The following is a 12,646-nucleotide window of genomic DNA, read 5'->3' on the forward strand; positions in this document are numbered from 1 at the left end:
TTTATCAAGCCTATAGTTTATCATATGACGTTGACCTCATATATTTGAAATAAATAATACACTTTTCTTAACACATTGAAAAATAATGTGCTTATTGGTAGGCTACTTCCAAGTTGGTTCAACAATCATCCCCTTGAATGGTCATGCTGGAATGGCAGTGGGTTTTTTAATAGGAATGGCAGTTACATTTTGAATTGACCAAAATGCTCTATAAATATAACCCCTTTTATCTAAGGGTGCCTTCCTAAATTCACTCTGGCTATCTACTCCGATTCCAGAGCACTTAGTGTGCCAGAGAGCAGAATAACTAATGAATTTACGAACAAGCAACACCCGCTAAATATATGACCTGTGTCAGTGAACATAATTAAATTGTTGCCAGCAGCACAGTTACAGTCACCAACTCCAGATAACATGAAAACAGCCTAACCAGCTCTTCTATGGCGAGTTAAATGGTCAGAGTGAGGTGTTCTCTCATTTGTGTCTGGAAGTAGCTAGCAAGCTAGCCATCTTTAGCCAGTTAGCTTGGGTGCTTGACTGCCTTTGTGAGGTCAAAATGCTCGGATCAACGCTATTCCTCGGCCAGAGTGCCCAGTGCAGTGTGCGCTCTGAACGCTCCAAGAGCAAACTTAAATCTTACAGTACATTGCTCTGCATTTACGAACGACCCATAGCGCACTTTCGAACACACCCCAAGAGTATGCTTTTATTAAACAAATGATTTCCTCTTGCTTCTAGCTAGCATTTAGTTTGCAACAGCACATGATTCTATGAACCTTGCTGTTTGCCACTCAGACCTCGGCAACAATGTTGCAAACTATGAATTCCATCTCCCCCTTTATGTGACTGGCTTAGCTTTTGTTCTGTTGTTGTCAAAAATCCCCATTACACTCGGGGGTAGGGACATTGAAGTTGAAGTTATTAATTAGGCTTTGGATAGTGTATCAATACACCCAGTCACTGGCAAGACTTGAAAATGGCTGTCTAGCAATGATCATTAATCAACTTGACAGAGCTTGAAGATTTTTTTCAAGAATAATGGGCAAGTATTGTACAATCCAGGTGTGCAAAGCTCTTAGAGACTTACCCCCAAAAACTCACAGTTGTAATCACAGCCAAAGGTGCTTCTACAAAGTATTGACACAAGGGTGTGAATACTTATGGAAATGAGATATCTGTATTTCATTTTTTATAAATTCAGGCTGTAACACAACAAAATGTGGAATAAGTCAAGGGGTATTAATACTTTCTGAAGGTACTGTATAAATAAAGTTTTTCAGTAAAGGGTTCTTTAATCTCGTCCAAAGAATCATAAGGTTCTATATACCCCAAATAACCCCTTTTTCTAATAGTGCATGGCTTTTCAATAGTGCATGGCTTTTTGCCCTTTCTCTCTCTCTCTTCCGAGAGGGATTCCAAATGCCAGATTGTTTTCTAGTTTTTGTGCATGGGTGCCTCGAGGCGAGAAGTGAGGTTTTGTTTTTGTTGTGGGATTTTCTTTTCTAATTTGAAGCTTATTCTGCATTTCCCCTGATTGCTAAGAACAATGGATTTGGAATGCATCTGTATGCTTTTAATTTATTTGCTTGAATGAGGAAGAGAATGACTGCCCAGGCAGTTTAGGCATATTGAACTTCTTTATGCCAATTTCTGTAAGTAGGAAGCTGACCTGCTTTGGTTCAAGATGTCATATTGCAGTTCATCTTTCATGTCATTAATACCTTTCATGCCGCATCTTTGTCCATAGGCTGTGGATGTCAAAATAGATTCAGTACCATAGTGTGTGACAGACATCTCATCAGCATTTTGCTCACACCCCGACACTTTATATTTTTATTGAGTCAATTTGTCTTTGCATTGGCATTTCCTGAGGAGCCATTAAACATAATATTTTGCCTGTTTTTCGGTGATATATGTATTCCGTATGAAATGTCAAGTGGATAAGAGAGAGAGATGATTTCATCTGGGGGATTCTGAGCCTATCCTTATGTTTGAAAGCATGAAACTGCAAGCAAACCTTGTTATCCTTGGACACTGAACAAGAATCAGGCCTTCATTTTAATCGCTACCCTCAATAAATCTGCTAAGCCTGCTCCCTTGCTGTGTAAATTGACTACAGAATATTTAGAGGTGGAAATCAAATCAAAGGTATAGCCTATTGGTAACTATTACATTTTCCCTGGATCAAACATTCATACACCTTTACAGAGAGACTGAAAAACAGCTTCTATCTCAAGGCCATCAGACTGTTAAACAGCCACCACTAACATTGAGTGGCTGCTGCCAACACACTGACTCAACTCCAGCCACTTTAATAATGGGAATTGATGGGAAATGATGTAAAATATATCACTAGCCACTTTAAACAATGCTACCTAATATAATGTTTACATACCCTACATTATTCATCTCATATGTATACGTATATACTGTACTCTATATAATCTACTGCATCTTTATGTAATACATGTATCACTAGCCACTTTAACTATGCCACTTTGTTTACATACTCATCTCATATGTATATACTGTACTCGATACCATCTACTGTATCTTGCCTATGCCGCTCTGTACCATCACTCATTCATATATCTTTATGTGCATATTCTTTATCCCCTTACACTTGTGTGTATAAGACAGTAGTTTTGGAATTGTTAGTTAGATGACTTGTTGGTTATTACTGCATTGTCGGAACTAGAAGCACAAGCATTTCGCTACACTCGCATTAACATCTGCTAACCATGTGTATGTGACAAATAAAATTGGATTTGATTTGATTTGATTTGACATTCCATTCAGTTACAAGGGTATGAATCCTATTTAAGACAGGCTCTGTAGTGTGTGAAACTTAGACTAAAGATGTGATTGTTCATGTCAAGCTGTTAAACATTTACTCACTTTGTTTCATCCACAAAACATTACATATTAATGTTATATTTAATAAGGACTAGGGAGTTTTTTAGGATAAAAAAAATGTGGAATCGAGCTAAGCACAGGCAAAATCCTAGAGGAAAACCTGTTTCAGTCTGCTTTCCAACAGACACTTGGAGACCAATTCACCTTTCAGCAGGATAATAACCTAAAACACAAGGCAAAATTTACACTGGAGTTGCTTACCAAGACAGCATTGAGTGTTCCTGATTGGCAAAGTTCCAGTTTTGACTTAAAATCGGCTTGAAAATCTATGGCAAGACTTGAAAATGGTTGTCTAGAAATTATCAACCAAAATGACAGAGCTTGAAGAATTCAAAAAAGAATAATGTGCAAATATTGTACAATATAATTGATGCTCCAAATACATCACATAACTGGTAAAGAGGAATAAAGTATGGATATGTTTGAAGTCTATAAACAAAGAATATTAAGGAAGCTTAGTAAACGAAAACATTCACCTTCATTGCCTTTAACAATGCAATTAGCAAGAAGCATTTTAATTATCTTTCAACTCTCTAAAGAAATATAAGATATCTCTGATTTCTAAGTAAGCAAATTAACACATTTTGCTGTGGCTATTCCTTCATGAACATCTCACATTCATTTCAGTCTGATGAAGCTGTCACCTTGACGACACTGGCACCTAAGGCCCACTCATTACCATATAAACAGCTCTACAAAACTGAAAACCTAATTGTTAACCCATTATAGCACTAAAGGGATTTTATTGAAATCAAACTTCATTTGAAATATCCAAATGCACTCTACTGTATACACCAACATCACTGTACGTTGCAATACTTTTACAAATGTACAATGCAGCACAGCAAATGTCCCCAGGGATTATTTTTCACCTTGAGGAAATAGGAAGTGTTCAAATAAATAAATAAAAATAATAATGGTTTTCACCCAATTTTTTTTTATATTGTCTTACTTGCTGCTTCATGTAGATTAAAGTGACAGCACATTATGGATTATGCATTGCACAAATGGCAATCTGCGATTGCTACATCAATTTTTGTTTTTATATACACCCATTTATTCTTGAAGAATATAACTTATAAATGCCTCATGAGCTTAGTTCAACTGTCAGAACCCAAAACAATAGCTTGTTTAACTCCATTCTTTGCAAACAATGTCATTTTAAACCAACACTGTATAGCCTCAAACATGGTTAAAACTAATTTTGATACAGTATCATAAATGGCTAGTCCTTACATCCATAGCTCTGCTTATGAATTTGAGAGTGATTACATTTCTCCAGCCCCAACCCTCAGCTGTTTACTAAAACAGTGGCGGGATGTACGCTCTGTTAATGTGTGAACTTCAGACTGCCTGACATTAACAATGGTCCCTCCCTGATCTGAACACTTTTGTGTGATTCTGCATGAGAGCATCCTGACAAGGACATTCAAGGACATTCAAAGTCAACAGTGACATCATTGTAACGGATGTCGTCGGGAGAAAGAGAGGAGGACCAAAGCGCAGCGTGGTAAGTGGTCATGATTTTTTATTAAAACTCAGAACACTAAACAGAAAATAACAACGTGAATTTACAAAACCGAAACAGTACCGTGTGGCCCAAGCACACACACGGAAACAAACACCCACAAACCAAAAGTGAAACCCAGGCTACCTAAGTATGATTCTCAATCAGAGACAACTAACGACACCTGCCTCTGATTGAGAACCATACTAGGCCGAACACAAAAACCAACATAGAAAAACAAACATAGACTGCCCACCCCAACTCACGCCCTGACCATACTAAAACAAAGAATAAAATAACAGAACTATTGTCAGAACGTGACAATCATCCCCTCAGTCAATGACTCAGTCAATGACTCAGACTCACTGAAGGAAAGTTTTGTTCTTTGAATTTACTTGTGTAATTTCAGTACTTTCTTTCAGCGATTCTTTCTCTTAGAGCAGCATAATAATTCCGCAGCATTGGGGAGAGTAATATATTTTTTTCTGAACACAATGATTCAAAAGGAAAAATAGCTGCTTGCAAACTTTGTAAATGCTGAATATATAATCAATAACTAAAAAACTCTTCTGAAATTGTATTATCTTTAATTACAAGTTTCTATTTTGACTAAAGAAGAAAAGTAAGCTCCATTATTAATCGTTCTACATTTTTTGTTTACTGAGTGGTGGCCATCATCCCCAATGTTTTAAAGCTAGCCAGTCCATAGATTATCTTTTTCGAATAGCATCTATACCAAGTCATCACAACCTTATAGTTTTTACTAATTCGAGGGCCCCAGCACTTTGTTTTTGTCACGTTCTAGCCTTTATTTCCTTTGTTTTGTCATTATTTAGTATGGTCAGTGCGTGAGTTGGGGTGGGCAGTCTATGTTTGTTTTTCTATGATTTGGGTATTTCTATGTTTCGGCCTAGTATGGTTCTCAATCAGAGGCAGGTGTCATTAGTTGTCTCTGATTGAGAATCATACTTAGGTAGCCTGGGTTTCACTGTGTGTTTGTGGGTGATTGTTCCTGTCTCTGTTTGTTGCACCAGATACCGGCTGCACCGGCTGTTTTGGTTTTCCACGTTTGTTGTTTTGTATTATGTTCATGTTTAGTTGTCTTATTAAAAAACATTAATAGTAACCACGCTGCATTTTGGTCCTCCTCTCCTTCAACTCAAGAAAACCGTTACATTTTTTCATATTTATTTATTATTGTGTAGAAAACAAGTTCACTACATGACACCATGACAATGTAGTGAAACACATTTTGCAACCTCCCATTTGCTCCTTTGTGGCGTCATTCGTCCCGAACCTTTTGATCAAATGTTTTTTTACATTTCAGTATGATATGAGATTAAATAACCAAAATTCACTTACGTTTTACTGATACATTTTTATGACAAAAATAAACACTACAATATACTGCGGTAGGCAGTAGCTGGCATTGCAAGAAGCCCCTGGAGTGACGAGGTATCTGCTGTGATTAGTTGAGATTTCACAACACAGTGGATCACTCCAATCCCTTGACCCCTCACCCACCCCTATAGCACAGGTTAGATGTCAATGTGGCATCGTTATGAGTCAGAAACATTTATTCTACTATCAAAATTGACTACAAAGTATAAATTGTACAATTTCGGTAATGCAGTCAGTCTTCTCCAAAACTGAGTTGTGTGAGACTTGTGGTTGTGACTGCATCACAACATAAATGAAGGTTGGGTGTGTTTCAATCCTGCCCACATGCCCACAGCTTGCAACATGCAAGTAAATATCAATTCAGAGTGCAGCTACATGCAACACAATTGTAATGCCTGTGGTAAATTTGGGTTGACTTTGAATATCCCTTTGGGGCTAGTTAGGGACCATTGGCAAATTACACAATGTACATGTGAAAATTCCAATTGCTCTAAATTTAAATTACTTAAAAATCTCAAACCAACTATGAATTGTAGAATATATATAATATCCAAATATTAAAAGCATTTAATGAGAAAACTTAAAGGTGTGCAACATGAAAATATTGTCTCATTTACATGTATTTATTAACGGTCCCTAACTAGCCCCAGAGTCAAAGTCAGGTCGCACACCAGCCAGCTGAACCTAATTGGCTAAATAATTTGGCTAACTCTTCCCACCTACAAACACAAACACACACACACAAGACACCCACATCAAACCACACCCCGAAACCAACTCACATTTTAATTTACTCATGGCCACTAGCATTTCTTAATTTCTTACCTTATTTACATAAGTATTCAGACCTTTTGCTATGAGTCTCGAAATTGAGCTCAGATGCATCCTGTTTCCATTGATCATTCTTGAGATGTTTCTACAACTTGATTGGAGTCCACCTGAGGTAAATTCAATTGTTTGGACATGATTTGGAAAGGCACACACCTGTCTATACGTATCAAGTCCAACTGCTGACAGTGCATGTCAGAGCAAAACCAAGCCATGAGGTCGAAGGAATTGTCCGTAGAGCTCCGAGACAGAATCTGGGGAACTGTACCCAAAAATTTCTGCAGCATTGAAGGTCACCAAGAACACAGTGGCCTTCATCATTTTTAAATGGAAGAAGTTTGGAACCATCAAGACTCTTCCTAGAGCTGGCCGCCCGGCTAAACTGAGAAATCGGGGGAGAAGGGCCTTGGTCAGGGAGGTGACCAAAAACTTGATGGTTACTCTGACAGAGCTCTGGAGTTCCTCTGTGATGATGGGAGAACCTTCCAGAAGGACAACCATCTCTGCAGCACTCCACCAATCAGGCCTTAATTAATGGTAGAGTGGCCAGACGGAAGCCATTACTCAGTAAAAGGCACATGACAGCCCGCTTTAACAATTTTTAGGGCCTTCCTCTTACACCGCCTGGTATAGAGATCCTGGATGGCAGGGAGCTCAGCCCCAGTGATGTGATGTGCTGGGCCGTGGCCTACGCACTAACCTCTCTAGCACCTTATGGTCGGATGCTAAGCAGTTGCCATACCATGCGGTGATGCAGCCGGTCAAGATACTCCCAATGGTGCAGCTGTAGAACTTTTTGAAGGTCTGAGGGCCTCTGACAAATCTTTTCAGTCTCCTGAGTGGGAAGGGGAGTTGTCGTGCCCTCTTCCCAACTGTGTTGGTGTGTTTGAACCATGATAGGTCCTTAGTGATGTGGACACCGAGGAACTTAAAGCTCTTGACCCGCTCCATTACAGCCCCATCGATATGAATGGGGTGCTCTGCCCTACGTTTTCTGTAGTCCACAATCCGTTCCTTTGTCTTATTGACGTTGAGGGAGAGGTTGTTGTCCTAGCACCACACTGCCAGGTCTCTGACCTCTTCCCTATAGGCTGTGTCATCGTTGTTTGTGATTAGGTCTACCACCGTCGTGTTGTTGGCAAACTTAATGGTGTTGGAGTCGTGCACGGCCACACAGTCATGGGTGAACATGGAGTACAGAAGGGAACTATTAATGCACCCGAGGGGCCCCCGTGTTGAGGGTCAGCGTGTCAGATGTGTTGTTGCCTACCCTCAACACCTGGGGGCAGCCCGTCAGGAAGTCCAGGATTCAGTTGCAGAGGGAGGTGTTCAGCCCCAGGGTCCTTAGCTTAGTGATGAGCTTGGAGGGCACTATGGTGTTGAACGCTGAGCTGTAGTCAATAAACAGTATTCTCAAGTAGGTGTTCCTTTTGTCCAGGGGGAAAGGGCAGTGTGGAGTGCAATAGAGATTGCGTCGTCTGTGGATCTGTTGGGGCGGTATGCAAATTGGAGTTGGTCCAGGGTGTCTGGAATGATGGTGTTGATGTGAGCCATGACCAGCCTTTCAAAGCATTTCATGGGGCGATAGTCATTTAGACATTCTTGAGCACAGGGACAATGGTGGTGTGCTTGAAAAATGTAGGTATTACAGACTAGGTCAGAGAGAGGTTGGAAAACACATGCCAGCTGGTCAGCACATGCTCTGAGTATGCATCCTGGTAATTTGTCTGGCCCTGCGGCCTTGAGAATGTTAACCGGTTTAAAGGTCTTAGTAGGATTCTATCTTAGTCCTGTATTGATGCTTTGCCTGTTTGATGGTTCGTTGTGAATAGCAGGATTTCTTATAAGCGTCCTGATTAGTGTCCCACTCCTTGAAAGCGGCAGCTCCAGCCTTTAACTCAGTGACAATGTTGCCTGTAATCCATGGCTTCTGGTTGGGATAGGTATGTACAGTCACTGTGGGGACGATATCGTTGATGCACTTATTAATGAAGCTGGTGACCGATGTGGTAAACTCAATGCCATCAGATGAATCCCTTATGTTGTAGCGAAACAGTCTAGCGAAACAGTCCTGTAGCTTAGCATCCGCTTCATTGGACCACTTCCGTATTCAGCGCATCACTGGTACTTCCTGTTTGAGTTTTTGCTTGTAAGCAGGAATCAGGAGGATAGAGTTAGTCAGATTTGCCAAATGGAAACCGACCAGTGATTTAAACCTGTATCTCCTCTGCACCACAAGACTGTGTTAGGAGATAAATCCTAGCTTGTGGAGCTAATATGTAGGTCTTCAGGTCTCAGACAAGGTTACTCATCATGCAAGCGTGATTCCAATCTGCCTTCATTACACTTCACTCTCCTTTGGGTCGTTTGACCCATTCCAGTCACGGCACAAAACTTTTTTAAAGCCAGGTTCAACCCCGGTCTCCTGAGCATTGAGCGTTGTTCCAAACCACCTTCGTTATATTTACAAGACAAGGAAAACAATTAACCTATGTTTTCTCGACAGAAGCAACAAATGGTTTTACCCTTCTTGCCGCTTATCCTCCCGTAAATACCATGGGTCTAATAATGATTTGATTATTGTTTGGCTATTGAGAAAGTTAACTTATTTGACAGACTTTCCTGTTTTCAGAAGACAGTACTGTCAGTGAACTATTAACCTTTTCAATGCAAATCAGAAGTGGCTTATGGTTCTTGTCTCATTAAAAGGTCATTTCAGGCTATTCCATCAAAGGTCATTTAAGGCCAGTCCAATCAATCAAATCCATTTATTTATGACAATCAGAAACATCATGTGTTGTGCATCATTCCTAGGGTATCGATTTATTAGTCAGTTACAACATAGAATTAGGAATTATAATACTATTAATTTAATAGGATCTATATGAGCAGCGGTGGAAAAAGTACCCAATTGTCATACTTGAGTAAAAGTAAAGAAACCTTAATAGAAAATAACTCAAGTAAAAGTGAAAGTCACCCAGTAAAATGCTACTTGAGAAAAGTCTAAAAGTATTTGGTTTTAAATATACTTAAGTAATCAAAATAAATGTAATTGCTTAAATATACGTAAGTATCAAAAGTATGAAGAATAAAAAAATTCTTATATTAAGCAAACCAGACGGCACAATTGTAATGTTTTTTTAATATTCACGGATAGCCAGGGGCACACTGCAAACACGTTTGTGTTTGTGTTTAGTGAGTCCGCCAGATCAGAGGCAGTAGCGATGACCAGGGTTGTTATCTTGATAAGTGTGTGAATTGGACAAGTTTCTGTCCTACTAAGCATTCAAAATGTAACGAGTACCTTTGGGTGTCAGGGAAAATGTATGGAGTAAAAAGTACATTATTTTCTTTAGGAATGTAGTGAAGTAAAAGTTGTCAAAATATAAACAGTAAAGAACAGATACCCCAAAAAAGTACTTACAGTTGAAGTCGGAAGTTTACATACACTTAGGTTGGAGTCATTAAAACTCTTTTTCAACCGCTCCACAAATTTCTTGTTAACAAACTATAGTTTTGGCATGTCGGTTAGGACATCTACTTTGTGCATGACACAAGTTGTTTTTTCCAACAGTTGTTAACAGACAGATTATTTCACTTATAATTCACTGTATCACAATTCCAGTGAGTCAGAAGTTTATGTATACTATGTTGACTGTGCCTTTAAAAAGCTTGGAAAATTCCAGAAAATGATGTCATGGCTTTAGAAGCTTCTGATAGGCTAATTAACATCATTTGAGTCAAATGGAGGTTCACCTGTGTAACGGTTATCTGTGGTGGAAGAAGGTGAGGACCAATGCGCAGCGTGGTAAGTGTCCATATTGATTTAATAGAACAATCGAACACTGAAACAAAACAATAAAGCGACAATGAACAAAACGAAACAGTCCTGTACGGTGAATACACAAAACACAGAACAGAAAATAATCACCCACAACTCAAAGGTGAAAACAGGCTACCTAAGTATGGTTCTCAATCAGGAACAACGATTGACAGCTGCCTCTGATTGAGAACCATACCAGGCCAAACACAGAAATCCCAAACCATAGAAAAAAGAACAGACTGCCCACCCCAACTCACACCCTGACCATACTAAAGACAAAGACAAAACAAAGGAACTAAGGTCAGAACGTGACAACCCGTGGATGTATTTCAAGGCTCACTTTCAATCTCAGTGCCTCTGCTTGACATCATGAGAAAGGAAAAAAAATGATTTTAGACCTCCACAAATCTGGTTCATCCTTGGCAGCAATTTCCAAATGCCTGAAGGTACCACGTTCATCTGTACTAACAATAGTACACAAGCATAAACACCATGGGACCACTCAGCCGTCATACCGCTCAGGAAGGAGACACGTTCTGTCTCCTAGAGATGAACGTACTTTGGTGTGAATAGTGCAAAGCAATCCCAGAACAACAGCAAAGGACCTTGTGAAGATGCTGGAGGAAACAGGTACAAAGGTATCTATATCCACAGTAAAACAAGTCCTATATAGACATAACCTGAAAGGCCACTCAGCAAGGAAGAAGCCACTGCTCATAAACCGCCATAAAAAAGCCAGACTACGGTTTGCAACTGCACATGGGGACAAAGATCATACTTTTTGGAGAAATGTCCTCTGGTCTAATGAAACAAAAATAGAACTGTTTGGCCATAATGACCACCGTTACCATAAAGAACACCATCCCAACAGTGAAGCACGGGGTGGCAGCATCATGTTGTGGGGGTGCTTTGCTGCAGAAGGGACTGGTGCACTTCACAAAATAGATGGCATCATGAGGTCGGAAAATTATGTGGATATATTGAAGCAACATCTCAAGACATCAGTCAGGAAGTTAAAGCTTGGTCTCAAATGGGTCTTCCAAATGGACAATGACCCCAAGCATACTTCCAAAGTTGTGGCAAAATGGCTTAAGGACAACCAAGTCAAGGTATTGGAGTGGACATCACAAAGCCCTGACCTCAGTCCTATAGAAAATGTGTGGGCAGAACTGAAGTGTGTGCGAGCAAGGAGGCCTACAAACCTGACTCAGTTACACCAGCTCTGTCCGAGGAATGGTCCAAAATTCACCCAACTTATTGTGGGAAGCTTGTGGAACGCTACTCGGAACGTTTGACCCAAGTTAAACAATTTAAAGGCAATGCTACCAAGTACTAATTGAGTGGATGTAAATGTCTGACCCACTAGGAATGTGATGAAAGAAATAAAAGCTGAAATAAATGGTTCTCTCTACTATTATTCTGACATTTCACATTCTTAAAATGAAGTGATGATCCTAACCGACCGAATTATTTTTCATAACCGACCGATTCTTTTTGCACTAGTTGGCTGTACCTGCACCAAAACTTCAGTATTTTTCCTTCATAGCTTTTTCTCCAACTTTTTAAATAGGGAGCCAATTTGTTATTTTCACTTATTTCAGTCCCTCTGCAGCATGGAATTGCAATAAAATTCCGGTATTGAATCGCAATACACTTACTGTAGAATCATAATCATCGCAATGCATATCATAGTATCGTAATAATATCATATCATTTATGTCCCTAACAATTCCCAGCCCTGGTGATGACGTTGAATCAACGTGGAAAATGTATTGTATTTGGAAATAGAGCCGGGCGGAGAAGTCTGGCAGGTTATAGGATATAGCACTTGTGCTGGATCAACAGATGAAATGTTTGATTTAGCTGAACAATACAAGCTCATCATGGGAGCCACACAGGAGTTCAGTTTAACCTTGATAGCCCATGATTTTCAGGAACCCAACCAGGAAGACGAAGTCATCAAATGCCTGGCTATATCCTGACCTGATAGGTGGAAGGTCCATTGCCTTGATCTCCTTGAAGGTAGGGATCGGCACGAGTACACGAGTACTTGATTCAAGGTTCCATTGCTAATAATTGAATACAAGTACTCAAAATTCGCCCTTTCTGGTTAGCTGTGGACATGTTGGACCCTCTGTTGTTCTGTATGGTCTTCTGCCTAGTAGGGTGGT

The sequence above is a fragment of the Oncorhynchus kisutch genome, linkage group LG25 (genome assembly GCF_002021735.2).
Source record: "Oncorhynchus kisutch isolate 150728-3 linkage group LG25, Okis_V2, whole genome shotgun sequence".
In the NCBI taxonomy this organism is placed as follows: domain Eukaryota; kingdom Metazoa; phylum Chordata; class Actinopteri; order Salmoniformes; family Salmonidae; genus Oncorhynchus; species Oncorhynchus kisutch.